Here is a 22,536-nt window from a genome sequence, read left to right as displayed (position 1 = left end):
AAACTAAACCCTAGCCCTGACCCTAACTCGAACTCTAACACTAATCCTAACCCTAAAACTTACCCTACACGCTCAGCTTAAATGGAAACCTAGCACTAACCCTCACCCTAACATCTAAACCTAACCCCAACCCTTAACCTAACCCTATCTGGAACCTTAGCCTTGCCGTAAACCTAACCACGACTTAACCCTATTACTTACCCTAACCCTGACTCTAAACCTAACCTTAACCCTAAACTTAATCCTAACCTTAACCCTAACCCTAACCCCAACGCTAAACGTACGCGCAACCCTCACCCTTAACAACTTCACCCTAAGCCTAACCCTAAACCGAACCCTAACTCTCACCCTAAACCTAACCCTATACCTGATCGTAAATTGACCCGAAAAAATAACCCTAACACTAAGCTTCACCCTAAACCTAACCCTCACCTTAACCGAAACACCAAACCCTAACCCTCATCCTTAACCTAAATTTCACCCTAAATCTAAGCCTAAGCCTAACCCTAAAACTAAACCTAACCCTAAACTATCGCCTAACTCTAGCCCCGACCCTAAACCTAACCCTAACTCTAACCTTAACCCTAACCCTAACTCTAACCTTAACCCTAACCGTAGCACCCTAAAATATCAGCAGGAAAGAGAATACAAAAGGCCTTTTCTCCCTGGGTGCTTTCACAATCTCTTAAAGCTAAAACTATGTCGTCGCTCCTCTGGAAGGATAAATGCACTGCGATGTCGTTTTTCAGAGGAAGCCTTGCGTTCGCAAGAGCAAATGAGGAATTCATTGCAGGAGAGACGAAGGAAAGAAAAGTTTCTCTCATCGTGGTTGTTTGCTCAGAGGACTGGATGAAGCTAGGGAGTTCTCCCTTTCACTGAGAAACGTGTAGGCTGCTGTTGCCTCTGCGCTGTCTTTTTTGCAAAAGAGAGTGTAGTTACACACTTTGAACTGTGCAAATGCACCGGCGTTTGCTAGGATTTCACCAAGCGCTTTGTTTTCCCTGGGCAAAAATGAGCCTTCACAATAGCTTAATGCCGACACTGCATACTCGTTCCAGTTCGAGAACAGGGCTACTGCAAAGGAGTTTTCCGGAGGAAACCTTCCCACCGCGAAGGGCAGATATGCCGAGCTTATTGCACAAAAGTGAAACCAATGCCGGTAATCTCATTCTAACTGCTTTTGTCAGAGGAATGGATGAAGTCAGAGTGTTCTTTTCTTCACTGAGATACACAAAATCTGATGTTGCCTCTGAGCTCTGTTCTTGGCAAATAACTGAAACTGACATCCATTCATGTGGAGAAACACATGGCTTTGCTAGGATATCTCTATGCACTGTGCTTTTCCTGGGCCTCACTGTACCAGTAGTATCTCGTCAGGGCAACACTGCATAGGATTTACTCTGCCAGGAGAGAGTTTACTGCTTTGTAGTTTGTGCTAGGAAACCTTGCCTTCGCAAGTGGAAACTGACCGAGTTCAGGCAGGAAAGAGAATACAAAAGGCTTTTTTTCTCCCTGGGTGCTTTCACAATCTCTTAAGGCTAAAACTATGTCGTCGCTCCTCTGCAATTATAAACGCACTTCGATGTAGTTTTTCAGAAGAAGCCTTGCGTTTGCAAGAGCAAATGAGGAATTCATTGCAGGAAAGAGGAAGGAATAAAAGTTTCTCTCCTTATGCCTGCTTTGCTCAGAGGACTGGATGAAGTCAGGGAGTTCTTCCTTTCACTGAGAAACATGCAGGCTGCTGTTGCCTGTGCGCTCTCTTATTTGGAAAAGAGTCTGTAGTTAGACGCTTTGAACTGTGGAAAGGCACCGGGGTTTGTTAGGATTTCCCCAGGCGCTTTGCTTTCCCTGGGCCAAAACGAGCCTTCACAATAGCTTAAGGCTAACACTGCATACTCGTACCACTTCCAGAACACGGCTACCACAAGGCATTTCTCCCTATCCCTAACCCCAAACCGAACCCTAAGCCTAACCCAAAACCTAACCCTAAACCTAACCCTAACACCTAACCCTAATACTAACCCTAAACCTCATCCTTAACCTAAACTTCACCCTAAACCTAAACCTAACCCTAACCCTAAAACTAAATTAACCCTAAACTATCACCTAACGCTAGCCCTAACCCTAAACCCAACCCTAACCCTAACTCTAACCCTAACCCTAACCGTACCACCCTGAAACATCAGCTTAACTGTAAACCTAACACTAACCCTCACATGAACCCCTTACCCTTTCCCCAACCGTAACCCGATCCCTAACCCTAACCCTAAGCCTGACCTAAACCTAACCCGTTCCCTAATCCTAAACTTAACCCTAACCGTAACTCTACCCTAACCCTAACCCTAAACCTAACAATCACTCTAAACTTGACCCTAAGCCTAACCCTAAACCCTAGCACTAACTCTAACTCTAAACCTAACCCTAACCCTAACCTAGCCCTCCCCTTTACAGTAAACCTAGCCTTAACCCTAACCTTACCCCTACCTAAACCTAAACCTAACCCTAACACTAACTTTAAACCAAACTCCAACCTTAACCCGAACCCTCACTATTAACTGAAACTTCGCCCTAACCCTAACCCCAACTCTAACCCTAACCCTAACCTTAACAATTAACCTAAACTAAAACCTCACCTTAACTCTAAGCCTAACCCTAACCGTCACCCTAGCCCTTAGCCATTTATATCCCCAACCCTAAACCTAACGCTATCCCTAACACTAACCCTAAACGAACAGTAACCCTAATCCAACGCTAACGCTAACATTAACCCTAAACATCAGCCTACACTACCCATAAACCTAACCCTCCACCCTGAACCTAACGTCTAACACTATCTATAATCCTAACCCTAATCCTAACCCTTATCCTATCCCTCAACCTTCATCTAAACTTCACACTAACCTTAAACCTAAACCTAACCCTAAACCTAACCCCTAACCCTAACCCGAATCCTAAACCTAGCCTTAACACTAACCTCAACACAAACCCAAACTCTAGCTCTAACCATAAAAATAACCCTCACCCTATCCTAAACTTCATCCAAACCCTAACCCTAATCTTAATCCTAAACCTAACCCAAACCCTAACCTCGAACCTAATTCGAACCATAAAGCTAGTCCATCTGTAACCCTGAACCTAACCCTTACGATAGCCCTGAACCTAACCTTAAACCTAATCCTAATCCTAACCCTAGACGTAATCCTAACCCTAACCCTAACACTCACTCTAACCTTGACCCCAAATAGAACACTAACTCTAACCCTAATCCGGAACCTAAACGTAAATCTTACACTGCAACTAACCCTAACCGTAAACCTAACCGAAACTCTACCTCTCACCCTAATCATAACACCCTAAACCCTCACTTAACTCTAAAACTAACCGCAACCCTCACGCTAACCCCTAACCGTATCCCCAAACCTAACCCTAATGCTAAACCTAGCCCTAACCCGAACACTAACCTGAACCCCTAGCCATAACGGTAACCCTAACCCTAACCCAAAGCCTAACCCCTAACACCAAAGCCTAACCCAAACCTTAACCCTAACTCTCACTCTAACTCTAACACTAACCCGAAACCGAATCATAAACCTAACCCTAACCCTAAACCAAATCTAACCATGACCAGAACCACAATTCCTAAGCGGAACCCTCACATAAACCCTAACCATAAACTACAACTCTAACCCCTAACACCTTACCATGACCATACTCCTAACCCTACCCAACTCTGACCCTAACCCTAACCCTCACCCCAACCAAAACGCCTAATACAACCCGCAAACCTAACCCTAACCGTAACACTGAACTTAATCCTAACCTAAAATCTAACCCTAACCCTAAAACTAAACAGAACCCGTAACCTTAACCCTAACCCTAAACATAACCTTAACACTAACCTGAAAACGAACCCAAACCTTAGCCATAAACCTAACCCTCACCCTATCTTAAACTTCACCCTATTCCTAACCTAAAGCTAAGGCTAACTTTAACCCTAACCCTAAACCTAACCCTAACCTTAACCTTGGCCCACCTCTAACCCCAAACCTAACCCTTACAATATCTCTGGCGCTGAGCCTCACCCTAAACCTAATCCTAAACCTAACCCTCACCCTAACCCTAAGCTAACCGTAACCTAACTTTAAGCCTACCACAAACTTAAACCTAACCCTATCCCCTAACCCTAACTCTAACCCTAGACATAGCCCAAACTCTAACCCTAACCGTAACACTTACCCAAAACCCTCACCTTAACTGTAATCCTAACTCTAACTCTTACTGGAACCCTAAATTCAACCCTAATTATAACCCTATCCTAAACCTAACTGAAACACTAACCCAACCCTAACTCTAACCCTAATCCTTAGCCTAAACCGAACCTTAACCTTAAACCTAACCCGAAGCACTAACCCTAACTCTAACCCTAACCCTAAACCGAACCCTCACTCTTAACCAAAATTTCACCCTAACCATAGCCCTAAACCTACCCTAACTTCATTCAAACCCTAACCCTAACCAAAAGTAACCTAACACTAAACCTAACCCTAACTCTAAACCTAAACCAAAACCTAACCCTAACCCTGTTCCAAACCTGTACCCTAACCCCTTACCCTAAACCTCTCGCTTAACATAAACTTCACTCTAACTCTAACCCTAAAACTAAACATAACACTAAATCTCCCCCTAACCCTGACCCTAACCCTAATCCTAAGCGTAAAACTAACCCTAACCCTAAACTAAACCCTAGCCCTGACCCTAACTCGAACTCTAACACTAATCCTAACCCTAAAACTTACCCTACACGCTCAGCTTAAATGGAAACCTAGCACTAACCCTCACCCTAACATCTAAACCTAACCCCAACCCTTAACCTAACCCTATCTGGAACCTTAGCCTTGCCGTAAACCTAACCACGACTTAACCCTATTACTTACCCTAACCCTGACTCTAAACCTAACCTTAACCCTAAACTTAATCCTAACCTTAACCCTAACCCTAACCCCAACGCTAAACGTACGCGCAACCCTCACCCTTAACAACTTCACCCTAAGCCTAACCCTAAACCGAACCCTAACTCTCACCCTAAACCTAACCCTATACCTGATCGTAAATTGACCCGAAAAAATAACCCTAACACTAAGCTTCACCCTAAACCTAACCCTCACCTTAACCGAAACACCAAACCCTAACCCTCATCCTTAACCTAAATTTCACCCTAAATCTAAGCCTAAGCCTAACCCTAAAACTAAACCTAACCCTAAACTATCGCCTAACTCTAGCCCCGACCCTAAACCTAACCCTAACTCTAACCTTAACCCTAACCCTAACTCTAACCTTAACCCTAACCGTAGCACCCTAAAATATCAGCAGGAAAGAGAATACAAAAGGCCTTTTCTCCCTGGGTGCTTTCACAATCTCTTAAAGCTAAAACTATGTCGTCGCTCCTCTGGAAGGATAAATGCACTGCGATGTCGTTTTTCAGAGGAAGCCTTGCGTTCGCAAGAGCAAATGAGGAATTCATTGCAGGAGAGACGAAGGAAAGAAAAGTTTCTCTCATCGTGGTTGTTTGCTCAGAGGACTGGATGAAGCTAGGGAGCTCTCCCTTTCACTGAGAAACGTGTAGGCTGCTGTTGCCTCTGCGCTGTCTTTTTTGCAAAAGAGAGTGTAGTTACACACTTTGAACTGTGCAAATGCACCGGCGTTTGCTAGGATTTCACCAAGCGCTTTGTTTTCCCTGGGCAAAAATGAGCCTTCACAATAGCTTAATGCCGACACTGCATACTCGTTCCAGTTCGAGAACAGGGCTACTGCAAAGGAGTTTTCCGGAGGAAACCTTCCCACCGCGAAGGGCAGATATGCCGAGCTTATTGCACAAAAGTGAAACCAATGCCGGTAATCTCATTCTAACTGCTTTTGTCAGAGGAATGGATGAAGTCAGAGTGTTCTTTTCTTCACTGAGATACACAAAATCTGATGTTGCCTCTGAGCTCTGTTCTTGGCAAATAACTGAAACTGACATCCATTCATGTGGAGAAACACATGGCTTTGCTAGGATATCTCTATGCACTGTGCTTTTCCTGGGCCTCACTGTACCAGTAGTATCTCGTCAGGGCAACACTGCATAGGATTTACTCTGCCAGGAGAGAGTTTACTGCTTTGTAGTTTGTGCTAGGAAACCTTGCCTTCGCAAGTGGAAACTGACCGAGTTCAGGCAGGAAAGAGAATACAAAAGGCTTTTTTTCTCCCTGGGTGCTTTCACAATCTCTTAAGGCTAAAACTATGTCGTCGCTCCTCTGCAATTATAAACGCACTTCGATGTAGTTTTTCAGAAGAAGCCTTGCGTTTGCAAGAGCAAATGAGGAATTCATTGCAGGAAAGAGGAAGGAATAAAAGTTTCTCTCCTTATGCCTGCTTTGCTCAGAGGACTGGATGAAGTCAGGGAGTTCTTCCTTTCACTGAGAAACATGCAGGCTGCTGTTGCCTGTGCGCTCTCTTATTTGGAAAAGAGTCTGTAGTTAGACGCTTTGAACTGTGGAAAGGCACCGGGGTTTGTTAGGATTTCCCCAGGCGCTTTGCTTTCCCTGGGCCAAAACGAGCCTTCACAATAGCTTAAGGCTAACACTGCATACTCGTACCACTTCCAGAACACGGCTACCACAAGGCATTTCTCCCTATCCCTAACCCCAAACCGAACCCTAAGCCTAACCCAAAACCTAACCCTAAACCTAACCCTAACACCTAACCCTAATACTAACCCTAAACCTCATCCTTAACCTAAACTTCACCCTAAACCTAAACCTAACCCTAACCCTAAAACTAAATTAACCCTAAACTATCACCTAACGCTAGCCCTAACCCTAAACCCAACCCTAACCCTAACTCTAACCCTAACCCTAACCGTACCACCCTGAAACATCAGCTTAACTGTAAACCTAACACTAACCCTCACATGAACCCCTTACCCTTTCCCCAACCGTAACCCGATCCCTAACCCTAACCCTAAGCCTGACCTAAACCTAACCCGTTCCCTAATCCTAAACTTAACCCTAACCGTAACTCTACCCTAACCCTAACCCTAAACCTAACAATCACTCTAAACTTGACCCTAAGCCTAACCCTAAACCCTAGCACTAACTCTAACTCTAAACCTAACCCTAACCCTAACCTAGCCCTCCCCTTTACAGTAAACCTAGCCTTAACCCTAACCTTACCCCTACCTAAACCTAAACCTAACCCTAACACTAACTTTAAACCAAACTCCAACCTTAACCCGAACCCTCACTATTAACTGAAACTTCGCCCGAACCCTAACCCCAACTCTAACCCTAACCCTAACCTTAACAATTAACCTAAACTAAAACCTCACCTTAACTCTAAGCCTAACCCTAACCGTCACCCTAGCCCTTAGCCATTTATATCCCCAACCCTAAACCTAACGCTATCCCTAACACTAACCCTAAACGAACAGTAACCCTAATCCAACGCTAACGCTAACATTAACCCTAAACATCAGCCTACACTAACCATAAACCTAACCCTCCACCCTGAACCTAACGTCTAACACTATCTATAATCCTAACCCTAATCCTAACCCTTATCCTATCCCTCAACCTTCATCTAAACTTCACACTAACCTTAAACCTAAACCTAACCCTAAACCTAACCCCTAACCCTAACCCGAATCCTAAACCTAGCCTTAACACTAACCTCAACACAAACCCAAACTCTAGCTCTAACCATAAAAATAACCCTCACCCTATCCTAAACTTCATCCAAACCCTAACCCTAATCTTAATCCTAAACCTAACCCAAACCCTAACCTCGAACCTAATTCGAACCATAAAGCTAGTCCATCTGTAACCCTGAACCTAACCCTTACGATAGCCCTGAACCTAACCTTAAACCTAATCCTAATCCTAACCCTAGACGTAATCCTAACCCTAACCCTAACACTCACTCTAACCTTGACCCCAAATAGAACACTAACTCTAACCCTAATCCGGAACCTAAACGTAAATCTTACACTGCAACTAACCCTAACCGTAAACCTAACCGAAACTCTACCTCTCACCCTAATCATAACACCCTAAACCCTCACTTAACTCTAAAACTAACCGCAACCCTCACGCTAACCCCTAACCGTATCCCCAAACCTAACCCTAATGCTAAACCTAGCCCTAACCCGAACACTAACCTGAACCCCTAGCCATAACGGTAACCCTAACCCTAACCCAAAGCCTAACCCCTAACACCAAAGCCTAACCCAAACCTTAACCCTAACTCTCACTCTAACTCTAACACTAACCCGAAACCGAATCATAAACCTAACCCTAACCCTAAACCAAATCTAACCATGACCAGAACCACAATTCCTAAGCGGAACCCTCACATAAACCCTAACCATAAACTACAACTCTAACCCCTAACACCTTACCATGACCATACTCCTAACCCTACCCAACTCTGACCCTAACCCTAATCCTCACCCCAACCAAAACGCCTAATACAACCCGCAAACCTAACCCTAACCGTAACACTGAACTTAATCCTAACCTAAAATCTAACCCTAACCCTAAAACTAAACAGAACCCGTAACCTTAACCCTAACCCTAAACATAACCTTAACACTAACCTGAAAACGAACCCAAACCTTAGCCATAAACCTAACCCTCACCCTATCTTAAACTTCACCCTATTCCTAACCTAAAGCTAAGGCTAACTTTAACCCTAACCCTAAACCTAACCCTAACCTTAACCTTGGCCCACCTCTAACCCCAAACCTAACCCTTACAATATCTCTGGCGCTGAGCCTCACCCTAAACCTAATCCTAAACCTAACCCTCACCCTAACCCTAAGCTAACCGTAACCTAACTTTAAGCCTACCACAAACTTAAACCTAACCCTATCCCCTAACCCTAACTCTAACCCTAGACATAGCCCAAACTCTAACCCTAACTGTAACACTTACCCAAAACCCTCACCTTAACTGTAATCCTAACTCTAACTCTTACTGGAACCCTAAATTCAACCCTAATTATAACCCTATCCTAAACCTAACTGAAACACTAACCCAACCCTAACTCTAACCCTAATCCTTAGCCTAAACCGAACCTTAACCTTAAACCTAACCCGAAGCACTAACCCTAACTCTAACCCTAACCCTAAACCGAACCCTCACTCTTAACCAAAATTTCACCCTAACCATAGCCCTAAACCTACCCTAACTTCATTCAAACCCTAACCCTAACCAAAAGTAACCTAACACTAAACCTAACCCTAACTCTAAACCTAAACCAAAACCTAACCCTAACCCTGTTCCAAACCTGTACCCTAACCCCTTACCCTAAACCTCTCGCTTAACATAAACTTCACTCTAACTCTAACCCTAAAACTAAACATAACACTAAATCTCCCCCTAACCCTGACCCTAACCCTAATCCTAAGCGTAAAACTAACCCTAACCCTAAACTAAACCCTAGCCCTGACCCTAACTCGAACTCTAACACTAATCCTAACCCTAAAACTTACCCTACACGCTCAGCTTAAATGGAAACCTAGCACTAACCCTCACCCTAACATCTAAACCTAACCCCAACCCTTAACCTAACCCTATCTGGAACCTTAGCCTTGCCGTAAACCTAACCACGACTTAACCCTATTACTTACCCTAACCCTGACTCTAAACCTAACCTTAACCCTAAACTTAATCCTAACCTTAACCCTAACCCTAACCCCAACGCTAAACGTACGCGCAACCCTCACCCTTAACAACTTCACCCTAAGCCTAACCCTAAACCGAACCCTAACTCTCACCCTAAACCTAACCCTATACCTGATCGTAAATTGACCCGAAAAAATAACCCTAACACTAAGCTTCACCCTAAACCTAACCCTCACCTTAACCGAAACACCAAACCCTAACCCTCATCCTTAACCTAAATTTCACCCTAAATCTAAGCCTAAGCCTAACCCTAAAACTAAACCTAACCCTAAACTATCGCCTAACTCTAGCCCCGACCCTAAACCTAACCCTAACTCTAACCTTAACCCTAACCCTAACTCTAACCTTAACCCTAACCGTAGCACCCTAAAATATCAGCAGGAAAGAGAATACAAAAGGCCTTTTCTCCCTGGGTGCTTTCACAATCTCTTAAAGCTAAAACTATGTCGTCGCTCCTCTGGAAGGATAAATGCACTGCGATGTCGTTTTTCAGAGGAAGCCTTGCGTTCGCAAGAGCAAATGAGGAATTCATTGCAGGAGAGACGAAGGAAAGAAAAGTTTCTCTCATCGTGGTTGTTTGCTCAGAGGACTGGATGAAGCTAGGGAGCTCTCCCTTTCACTGAGAAACGTGTAGGCTGCTGTTGCCTCTGCGCTGTCTTTTTTGCAAAAGAGAGTGTAGTTACACACTTTGAACTGTGCAAATGCACCGGCGTTTGCTAGGATTTCACCAAGCGCTTTGTTTTCCCTGGGCAAAAATGAGCCTTCACAATAGCTTAATGCCGACACTGCATACTCGTTCCAGTTCGAGAACAGGGCTACTGCAAAGGAGTTTTCCGGAGGAAACCTTCCCACCGCGAAGGGCAGATATGCCGAGCTTATTGCACAAAAGTGAAACCAATGCCGGTAATCTCATTCTAACTGCTTTTGTCAGAGGAATGGATGAAGTCAGAGTGTTCTTTTCTTCACTGAGATACACAAAATCTGATGTTGCCTCTGAGCTCTGTTCTTGGCAAATAACTGAAACTGACATCCATTCATGTGGAGAAACACATGGCTTTGCTAGGATATCTCTATGCACTGTGCTTTTCCTGGGCCTCACTGTACCAGTAGTATCTCGTCAGGGCAACACTGCATAGGATTTACTCTGCCAGGAGAGAGTTTACTGCTTGGTAGTTTGTGCTAGGAAACCTTGCCTTCGCAAGTGGAAACTGACCGAGTTCAGGCAGGAAAGAGAATACAAAAGGCTTTTTTTCTCCCTGGGTGCTTTCACAATCTCTTAAGGCTAAAACTATGTCGTCGCTCCTCTGCAATTATAAACGCACTTCGATGTAGTTTTTCAGAAGAAGCCTTGCGTTTGCAAGAGCAAATGAGGAATTCATTGCAGGAAAGAGGAAGGAATAAAAGTTTCTCTCCTTATGCCTGCTTTGCTCAGAGGACTGGATGAAGTCAGGGAGTTCTTCCTTTCACTGAGAAACATGCAGGCTGCTGTTGCCTGTGCGCTCTCTTATTTGGAAAAGAGTCTGTAGTTAGACGCTTTGAACTGTGGAAAGGCACCGGGGTTTGTTAGGATTTCCCCAGGCGCTTTGCTTTCCCTGGGCCAAAACGAGCCTTCACAATAGCTTAAGGCTAACACTGCATACTCGTACCACTTCCAGAACACGGCTACCACAAGGCATTTCTCCCTATCCCTAACCCCAAACCGAACCCTAAGCCTAACCCAAAACCTAACCCTAAACCTAACCCTAACACCTAACCCTAATACTAACCCTAAACCTCATCCTTAACCTAAACTTCACCCTAAACCTAAACCTAACCCTAACCCTAAAACTAAATTAACCCTAAACTATCACCTAACGCTAGCCCTAACCCTAAACCCAACCCTAACCCTAACTCTAACCCTAACCCTAACCGTACCACCCTGAAACATCAGCTTAACTGTAAACCTAACACTAACCCTCACATGAACCCCTTACCCTTTCCCCAACCGTAACCCGATCCCTAACCCTAACCCTAAGCCTGACCTAAACCTAACCCTTTCCCTAATCCTAAACTTAACCCTAACCGTAACTCTACCCTAACCCTAACCCTAAACCTAACAATCACTCTAAACTTGACCCTAAGCCTAACCCTAAACCCTAGCACTAACTCTAACTCTAAACCTAACCCTAACCCTAACCTAGCCCTCCCCTTTACAGTAAACCTAGCCTTAACCCTAACCTTACCCCTACCTAAACCTAAACCTAACCCTAACACTAACTTTAAACCAAACTCCAACCTTAACCCGAACCCTCACTATTAACTGAAACTTCGCCCTAACCCTAACCCCAACTCTAACCCTAACCCTAACCTTAACAATTAACCTAAACTAAAACCTCACCTTAACTCTAAGCCTAACCCTAACCGTCACCCTAGCCCTTAGCCATTTATATCCCCAACCCTAAACCTAACGCTATCCCTAACACTAACCCTAAACGAACAGTAACCCTAATCCAACGCTAACGCTAACATTAACCCTAAACATCAGCCTACACTAACCATAAACCTAACCCTCCACCCTGAACCTAACGTCTAACACTATCTATAATCCTAACCCTAATCCTAACCCTTATCCTATCCCTCAACCTTCATCTAAACTTCACACTAACCTTAAACCTAAACCTAACCCTAAACCTAACCCCTAACCCTAACCCGAATCCTAAACCTAGCCTTAACACTAACCTCAACACAAACCCAAACTCTAGCTCTAACCATAAAAATAACCCTCACCCTATCCTAAACTTCATCCAAACCCTAACCCTAATCTTAATCCTAAACCTAACCCAAACCCTAACCTCGAACCTAATTCGAACCATAAAGCTAGTCCATCTGTAACCCTGAACCTAACCCTTACGATAGCCCTGAACCTAACCTTAAACCTAATCCTAATCCTAACCCTAGACGTAATCCTAACCCTAACCCTAACACTCACTCTAACCTTGACCCCAAATAGAACACTAACTCTAACCCTAATCCGGAACCTAAACGTAAATCTTACACTGCAACTAACCCTAACCGTAAACCTAACCGAAACTCTACCTCTCACCCTAATCATAACACCCTAAACCCTCACTTAACTCTAAAACTAACCGCAACCCTCACGCTAACCCCTAACCGTATCCCCAAACCTAACCCTAATGCTAAACCTAGCCCTAACCCGAACACTAACCTGAACCCCTAGCCATAACGGTAACCCTAACCCTAACCCAAAGCCTAACCCCTAACACCAAAGCCTAACCCAAACCTTAACCCTAACTCTCACTCTAACTCTAACACTAACCCGAAACCGAATCATAAACCTAACCCTAACCCTAAACCAAATCTAACCATGACCAGAACCACAACTCCTAAGCGGAACCCTCACATAAACCCTAACCATAAACTACAACTCTAACCCCTAACACCTTACCATGACCATACTCCTAACCCTACCCAACTCTGACCCTAACCCTAACCCTCACCCCAACCAAAACGCCTAATACAACCCGCAAACCTAACCCTAACCGTAACACTGAACTTAATCCTAACCTAAAATCTAACCCTAACCCTAAAACTAAACAGAACCCGTAACCTTAACCCTAACCCTAAACATAACCTTAACACTAACCTGAAAACGAACCCAAACCTTAGCCATAAACCTAACCCTCACCCTATCTTAAACTTCACCCTATTCCTAACCTAAAGCTAAGGCTAACTTTAACCCTAACCCTAAACCTAACCCTAACCTTAACCTTGGCCCACCTCTAACCCCAAACCTAACCCTTACAATATCTCTGGCGCTGAGCCTCACCCTAAACCTAATCCTAAACCTAACCCTCACCCTAACCCTAAGCTAACCGTAACCTAACTTTAAGCCTACCACAAACTTAAACCTAACCCTATCCCCTAACCCTAACTCTAACCCTAGACATAGCCCAAACTCTAACCCTAACCGTAACACTTACCCAAAACCCTCACCTTAACTGTAATCCTAACTCTAACTCTTACTGGAACCCTAAATTCAACCCTAATTATAACCCTATCCTAAACCTAACTGAAACACTAACCCAACCCTAACTCTAACCCTAATCCTTAGCCTAAACCGAACCTTAACCTTAAACCTAACCCGAAGCACTAACCCTAACTCTAACCCTAACCCTAAACCGAACCCTCACTCTTAACCAAAATTTCACCCTAACCATAGCCCTAAACCTACCCTAACTTCATTCAAACCCTAACCCTAACCAAAAGTAACCTAACACTAAACCTAACCCTAACTCTAAACCTAAACCAAAACCTAACCCTAACCCTGTTCCAAACCTGTACCCTAACCCCTTACCCTAAACCTCTCGCTTAACATAAACTTCACTCTAACTCTAACCCTAAAACTAAACATAACACTAAATCTCCCCCTAACCCTGACCCTAACCCTAATCCTAAGCGTAAAACTAACCCTAACCCTAAACTAAACCCTAGCCCTGACCCTAACTCGAACTCTAACACTAATCCTAACCCTAAAACTTACCCTACACGCTCAGCTTAAATGGAAACCTAGCACTAACCCTCACCCTAACATCTAAACCTAACCCCAACCCTTAACCTAACCCTATCTCGAACCTTAGCCTAGCCGTAAACCTAACCACGACTTAACCCTATTACTTACCCTAACCCTGACTCTAAACCTAACCTTAACCCTAAACTTAATCCTAACCTTAACCCTAACCCTAACCCCAACGCTAAACGTACGCGCAACCCTCACCCTTAACAACTTCACCCTAAGCCTAACCCTAAACCGAACCCTAAGTCTCACCCTAAACCTAACCCTATACCTGATCGTAAATTGACCCGAAAAAATAACCCTAACACTAAGCTTCACCCTAAACCTAACCCTCACCTTAACCGAAACACCAAACCCTAACCCTCATCCTTAACCTAAATTTCACCCTAAATCTAAGCCTAAGCCTAACCCTAAAACTAAACCTAACCCTAAACTATCGCCTAACTCTAGCCCCGACCCTAAACCTAACCCTAACTCTAACCTTAACCCTAACCCTAACTCTAACCTTAACCCTAACCGTAGCACCCTAAAATATCAGCAGGAAAGAGAATACAAAAGGCCTTTTCTCCCTGGGTGCTTTCACAATCTCTTAAAGCTAAAACTATGTCGTCGCTCCTCTGGAAGGATAAATGCACTGCGATGTCGTTTTTCAGAGGAAGCCTTGCGTTCGCAAGAGCAAATGAGGAATTCATTGCAGGAGAGACGAAGGAAAGAAAAGTTTCTCTCATCGTGGTTGTTTGCTCAGAGGACTGGATGAAGCTAGGGAGCTCTCCCTTTCACTGAGAAACGTGTAGGCTGCTGTTGCCTCTGCGCTGTCTTTTTTGCAAAAGAGAGTGTAGTTACACACTTTGAACTGTGCAAATGCACCGGCGTTTGCTAGGATTTCACCAAGCGCTTTGTTTTCCCTGGGCAAAAATGAGCCTTCACAATAGCTTAATGCCGACACTGCATACTCGTTCCAGTTCGAGAACAGGGCTACTGCAAAGGAGTTTTCCGGAGGAAACCTTCCCACCGCGAAGGGCAGATATGCCGAGCTTATTGCACAAAAGTGAAACCAATGCCGGTAATCTCATTCTAACTGCTTTTGTCAGAGGAATGGATGAAGTCAGAGTGTTCTTTTCTTCACTGAGATACACAAAATCTGATGTTGCCTCTGAGCTCTGTTCTTGGCAAATAACTGAAACTGACATCCATTCATGTGGAGAAACACATGGCTTTGCTAGGATATCTCTATGCACTGTGCTTTTCCTGGGCCTCACTGTACCAGTAGTATCTCGTCAGGGCAACACTGCATAGGATTTACTCTGCCAGGAGAGAGTTTACTGCTTGGTAGTTTGTGCTAGGAAACCTTGCCTTCGCAAGTGGAAACTGACCGAGTTCAGGCAGGAAAGAGAATACAAAAGGCTTTTTTTCTCCCTGGGTGCTTTCACAATCTCTTAAGGCTAAAACTATGTCGTCGCTCCTCTGCAATTATAAACGCACTTCGATGTAGTTTTTCAGAAGAAGCCTTGCGTTTGCAAGAGCAAATGAGGAATTCATTGCAGGAAAGAGGAAGGAATAAAAGTTTCTCTCCTTATGCCTGCTTTGCTCAGAGGACTGGATGAAGTCAGGGAGTTCTTCCTTTCACTGAGAAACATGCAGGCTGCTGTTGCCTGTGCGCTCTCTTATTTGGAAAAGAGTCTGTAGTTAGACGCTTTGAACTGTGGAAAGGCACCGGGGTTTGTTAGGATTTCCCCAGGCGCTTTGCTTTCCCTGGGCCAAAACGAGCCTTCACAATAGCTTAAGGCTAACACTGCATACTCGTACCACTTCCAGAACACGGCTACCACAAGGCATTTCTCCCTATCCCTAACCCCAAACCGAACCCTAAGCCTAACCCAAAACCTAACCCTAAACCTAACCCTAACACCTAACCCTAATACTAACCCTAAACCTCATCCTTAACCTAAACTTCACCCTAAACCTAAACCTAACCCTAACCCTAAAACTAAATTAACCCTAAACTATCACCTAACGCTAGCCCTAACCCTAAACCCAACCCTAACCCTAACTCTAACCCTAACCCTAACCGTACCACCCTGAAACATCAGCTTAACTGTAAACCTAACACTAACCCTCACATGAACCCCTTACCCTTTCCCCAACCGTAACCCGATCCCTAACCCTAACCCTAAGCCTGACCTAAACCTAACCCTTTCCCTAATCCTAAACTTAACCCTAACCGTAACTCTACCCTAACCCTAACCCTAAACCTAACAATCACTCTAAACTTGACCCTAAGCCTAACCCTAAACCCTAGCACTAACTCTAACTCTAAACCTAACCCTAACCCTAACCTAGCCCTCCCCTTTACAGTAAACCTAGCCTTAACCCTAACCTTACCCCTACCTAAACCTAAACCTAACCCTAACACTAACTTTAAACCAAACTCCAACCTTAACCCGAACCCTCACTATTAACTGAAACTTCGCCCTAACCCTAACCCCAACTCTAACCCTAACCCTAACCTTAACAATTAACCTAAACTAAAACCTCACCTTAACTCTAAGCCTAACCCTAACCGTCACCCTAGCCCTTAGCCATTTATATCCCCAACCCTAAACCTAACGCTATCCCTAACACTAACCCTAAACGAACAGTAACCCTAATCCAACGCTAACGCTAACATTAACCCTAAACATCAGCCTACACTAACCATAAACCTAACCCTCCACCCTGAACCTAACGTCTAACACTATCTATAATCCTAACCCTAATCCTAACCCTTATCCTATCCCTCAACCTTCATCTAAACTTCACACTAACCTTAAACCTAAACCTAACCCTAAACCTAACCCCTAACCCTAACCCGAATCCTAAACCTAGCCTTAACACTAACCTCAACACAAACCCAAACTCTAGCTCTAACCATAAAAATAACCCTCACCCTATCCTAAACTTCATCCAAACCCTAACCCTAATCTTAATCCTAAACCTAACCCAAACCCTAACCTCGAACCTAATTCGAACCATAAAGCTAGTCCATCTGTAACCCTGAACCTAACCCTTACGATAGCCCTGAACCTAACCTTAAACCTAATCCTAATCCTAACCCTAGACGTAATCCTAACCCTAACCCTAACACTCACTCTAACCTTGACCCCAAATAGAACACTAACTCTAACCCTAATCCGGAACCTAAACGTAAATCTTACACTGCAACTAACCCTAACCGTAAACCTAACCGAAACTCTACCTCTCACCCTAATCATAACACCCTAAACCCTCACTTAACTCTAAAACTAACCGCAACCCTCACGCTAACCCCTAACCGTATCCCCAAACCTAACCCTAATGCTAAACCTAGCCCTAACCCGAACACTAACCTGAACCCCTAGCCATAACGGTAACCCTAACCCTAACCCAAAGCCTAACCCCTAACACCAAAGCCTAACCCAAACCTTAACCCTAACTCTCACTCTAACTCTAACACTAACCCGAAACCGAATCATAAACCTAACCCTAACCCTAAACCAAATCTAACCATGACCAGAACCACAACTCCTAAGCGGAACCCTCACATAAACCCTAACCATAAACTACAACTCTAACCCCTAACACCTTACCATGACCATACTCCTAACCCTACCCAACTCTGACCCTAACCCTAACCCTCACCCCAACCAAAACGCCTAATACAACCCGCAAACCTAACCCTAACCGTAACACTGAACTTAATCCTAACCTAAAATCTAACCCTAACCCTAAAACTAAACAGAACCCGTAACCTTAACCCTAACCCTAAACATAACCTTAACACTAACCTGAAAACGAACCCAAACCTTAGCCATAAACCTAACCCTCACCCTATCTTAAACTTCACCCTATTCCTAACCTAAAGCTAAGGCTAACTTTAACCCTAACCCTAAACCTAACCCTAACCTTAACCTTGGCCCACCTCTAACCCCAAACCTAACCCTTACAATATCTCTGGCGCTGAGCCTCACCCTAAACCTAATCCTAAACCTAACCCTCACCCTAACCCTAAGCTAACCGTAACCTAACTTTAAGCCTACCACAAACTTAAACCTAACCCTATCCCCTAACCCTAACTCTAACCCTAGACATAGCCCAAACTCTAACCCTAACCGTAACACTTACCCAAAACCCTCACCTTAACTGTAATCCTAACTCTAACTCTTACTGGAACCCTAAATTCAACCCTAATTATAACCCTATCCTAAACCTAACTGAAACACTAACCCAACCCTAACTCTAACCCTAATCCTTAGCCTAAACCGAACCTTAACCTTAAACCTAACCCGAAGCACTAACCCTAACTCTAACCCTAACCCTAAACCGAACCCTCACTCTTAACCAAAATTTCACCCTAACCATAGCCCTAAACCTACCCTAACTTCATTCAAACCCTAACCCTAACCAAAAGTAACCTAACACTAAACCTAACCCTAACTCTAAACCTAAACCAAAACCTAACCCTAACCCTGTTCCAAACCTGTACCCTAACCCCTTACCCTAAACCTCTCGCTTAACATAAACTTCACTCTAACTCTAACCCTAAAACTAAACATAACACTAAATCTCCCCCTAACCCTGACCCTAACCCTAATCCTAAGCGTAAAACTAACCCTAACCCTAAACTAAACCCTAGCCCTGACCCTAACTCGAACTCTAACACTAATCCTAACCCTAAAACTTACCCTACACGCTCAGCTTAAATGGAAACCTAGCACTAACCCTCACCCTAACATCTAAACCTAACCCCAACCCTTAACCTAACCCTATCTCGAACCTTAGCCTAGCCGTAAACCTAACCACGACTTAACCCTATTACTTACCCTAACCCTGACTCTAAACCTAACCTTAACCCTAAACTTAATCCTAACCTTAACCCTAACCCTAACCCCAACGCTAAACGTACGCGCAACCCTCACCCTTAACAACTTCACCCTAAGCCTAACCCTAAACCGAACCCTAAGTCTCACCCTAAACCTAACCCTATACCTGATCGTAAATTGACCCGAAAAAATAACCCTAACACTAAGCTTCACCCTAAACCTAACCCTCACCTTAACCGAAACACCAAACCCTAACCCTCATCCTTAACCTAAATTTCACCCTAAATCTAAGCCTAAGCCTAACCCTAAAACTAAACCTAACCCTAAACTATCGCCTAACTCTAGCCCCGACCCTAAACCTAACCCTAACTCTAACCTTAACCCTAACCCTAACTCTAACCTTAACCCTAACCGTAGCACCCTAAAATATCAGCAGGAAAGAGAATACAAAAGGCCTTTTCTCCCTGGGTGCTTTCACAATCTCTTAAAGCTAAAACTATGTCGTCGCTCCTCTGGAAGGATAAATGCACTGCGATGTCGTTTTTCAGAGGAAGCCTTGCGTTCGCAAGAGCAAATGAGGAATTCATTGCAGGAGAGACGAAGGAAAGAAAAGTTTCTCTCATCGTGGTTGTTTGCTCAGAGGACTGGATGAAGCTAGGGAGCTCTCCCTTTCACTGAGAAACGTGTAGGCTGCTGTTGCCTCTGCGCTGTCTTTTTTGCAAAAGAGAGTGTAGTTACACACTTTGAACTGTGCAAATGCACCGGCGTTTGCTAGGATTTCACCAAGCGCTTTGTTTTCCCTGGGCAAAAATGAGCCTTCACAATAGCTTAATGCCGACACTGCATACTCGTTCCAGTTCGAGAACAGGGCTACTGCAAAGGAGTTTTCCGGAGGAAACCTTCCCACCGCGAAGGGCAGATATGCCGAGCTTATTGCACAAAAGTGAAACCAATGCCGGTAATCTCATTCTAACTGCTTTTGTCAGAGGAATGGATGAAGTCAGAGTGTTCTTTTCTTCACTGAGATACACAAAATCTGATGTTGCCTCTGAGCTCTGTTCTTGGCAAATAACTGAAACTGACATCCATTCATGTGGAGAAACACATGGCTTTGCTAGGATATCTCTATGCACTGTGCTTTTCCTGGGCCTCACTGTACCAGTAGTATCTCGTCAGGGCAACACTGCATAGGATTTACTCTGCCAGGAGAGAGTTTACTGCTTGGTAGTTTGTGCTAGGAAACCTTGCCTTCGCAAGTGGAAACTGACCGAGTTCAGGCAGGAAAGAGAATACAAAAGGCTTTTTTTCTCCCTGGGTGCTTTCACAATCTCTTAAGGCTAAAACTATGTCGTCGCTCCTCTGCAATTATAAACGCACTTCGATGTAGTTTTTCAGAAGAAGCCTTGCGTTTGCAAGAGCAAATGAGGAATTCATTGCAGGAAAGAGGAAGGAATAAAAGTTTCTCTCCTTATGCCTGCTTTGCTCAGAGGACTGGATGAAGTCAGGGAGTTCTTCCTTTCACTGAGAAACATGCAGGCTGCTGTTGCCTGTGCGCTCTCTTATTTGGAAAAGAGTCTGTAGTTAGACGCTTTGAACTGTGGAAAGGCACCGGGGTTTGTTAGGATTTCCCCAGGCGCTTTGCTTTCCCTGGGCCAAAACGAGCCTTCACAATAGCTTAAGGCTAACACTGCATACTCGTACCACTTCCAGAACACGGCTACCACAAGGCATTTCTCCCTATCCCTAACCCCAAACCGAACCCTAAGCCTAACCCAAAACCTAACCCTAAACCTAACCCTAACACCTAACCCTAATACTAACCCTAAACCTCATCCTTAACCTAAACTTCACCCTAAACCTAAACCTAACCCTAACCCTAAAGCTAAATTAACCCTAAACTATCACCTAACGCTAGCCCTAACCCTAAACCCAACCCTAACCCTAACTCTAACCCTAACCCTAACCGTACCACCCTGAAACATCAGCTTAACTGTAAACCTAACACTAACCCTCACATGAACCCCTTACCCTTTCCCCAACCGTAACCCGATCCCTAACCCTAACCCTAAGCCTGACCTAAACCTAACCCTTTCCCTAATCCTAAACTTAACCCTAACCGTAACTCTACCCTAACCCTAACCCTAAACCTAACAATCACTCTAAACTTGACCCTAAGCCTAACCCTAAACCCTAGCACTAACTCTAACTCTAAACCTAACCCTAACCCTAACCTAGCCCTCCCCTTTACAGTAAACCTAGCCTTAACCCTAACCTTACCCCTACCTAAACCTAAACCTAACCCTAACACTAACTTTAAACCAAACTCCAACCTTAACCCGAACCCTCACTATTAACTGAAACTTCACCCTAACCCTAACCCCAACTCTAACCCTAACCCTAACCTTAACAATTAACCTAAACTAAAACCTCACCTTAACTCTAAACCTAACCCTAACCGTCACCCTAGCCCTTAGCCATTTATATCCCCAACCCTAAACCTAACGCTATCCCTAACACTAACCCTAAACGAACAGTAACCCTAATCCAACGTTAACGCTAACATTAACCCTAAACATCAGCCTACACTAACCATAAACCTAACCCTCCACCCTGAACCTAACGTCTAACACTATCTATAATCCTAACCCTAATCCTAACCCTTATCCTATCCCTCAACCTTCATCTAAACTTCACACTAACCGTAAACCTAAACCTAACCCTAAACCTAACCCCTAACCCTAACCCGAATCCTAAACCTAGCCTTAACACTAACCTCAACACAAACCCAAACTCTAGCTCTAACCATAAAAATAACCCTCACCCTATCCTAAACTTCATCCAAACCCTAACCCTAATCTTAATCCTAAACCTAACCCAAACCCTAACCTCGAACCTAATTCGAACCATAAAGCTAGTCCATCTGTAACCCTGAACCTAACCCTTACGATAGCCCTGAACCTAACCTTAAACCTAATCCTAATCCTAACCCTAGACGTAATCCTAACCCTAACCCTAACACTCACTCTAACCTTGACCCCAAATAGAACACTAACTCTAACCCTAATCCAGAACCTAAACGTAAATCTTACACTGCAACTAACCCTAACCGTAAACCTAACCGAAACTCTACCTCTCACCCTAATCATAACACCCTAAACCCTCACTTAACTCTAAAACAAACCGTAACCCTCACACTAACCCCTAACCGTATCCCCAAACCTAACCCTAATGCTAAACCTAGCCCTAACCCGAACACTAACCTGAACCCCTAGCCATAACGGTAACCCTAACCCTAACCCAAAGCCTAACCCCTAACACCAAAGCCTAACCCAAACCTTAACCCTAACTCTCACTCTAACTCTAACACTAACCCGAAACCGAATCATAAACCTAACCCTAACCC

This window comes from Elephas maximus, chromosome 23 (assembly GCF_024166365.1).
Source record: "Elephas maximus indicus isolate mEleMax1 chromosome 23, mEleMax1 primary haplotype, whole genome shotgun sequence".
In the NCBI taxonomy this organism is placed as follows: domain Eukaryota; kingdom Metazoa; phylum Chordata; class Mammalia; order Proboscidea; family Elephantidae; genus Elephas; species Elephas maximus.
The sequence above is the reverse complement of the archived record's forward strand: the minus strand, read 5'-3'. Positions refer to the sequence as shown.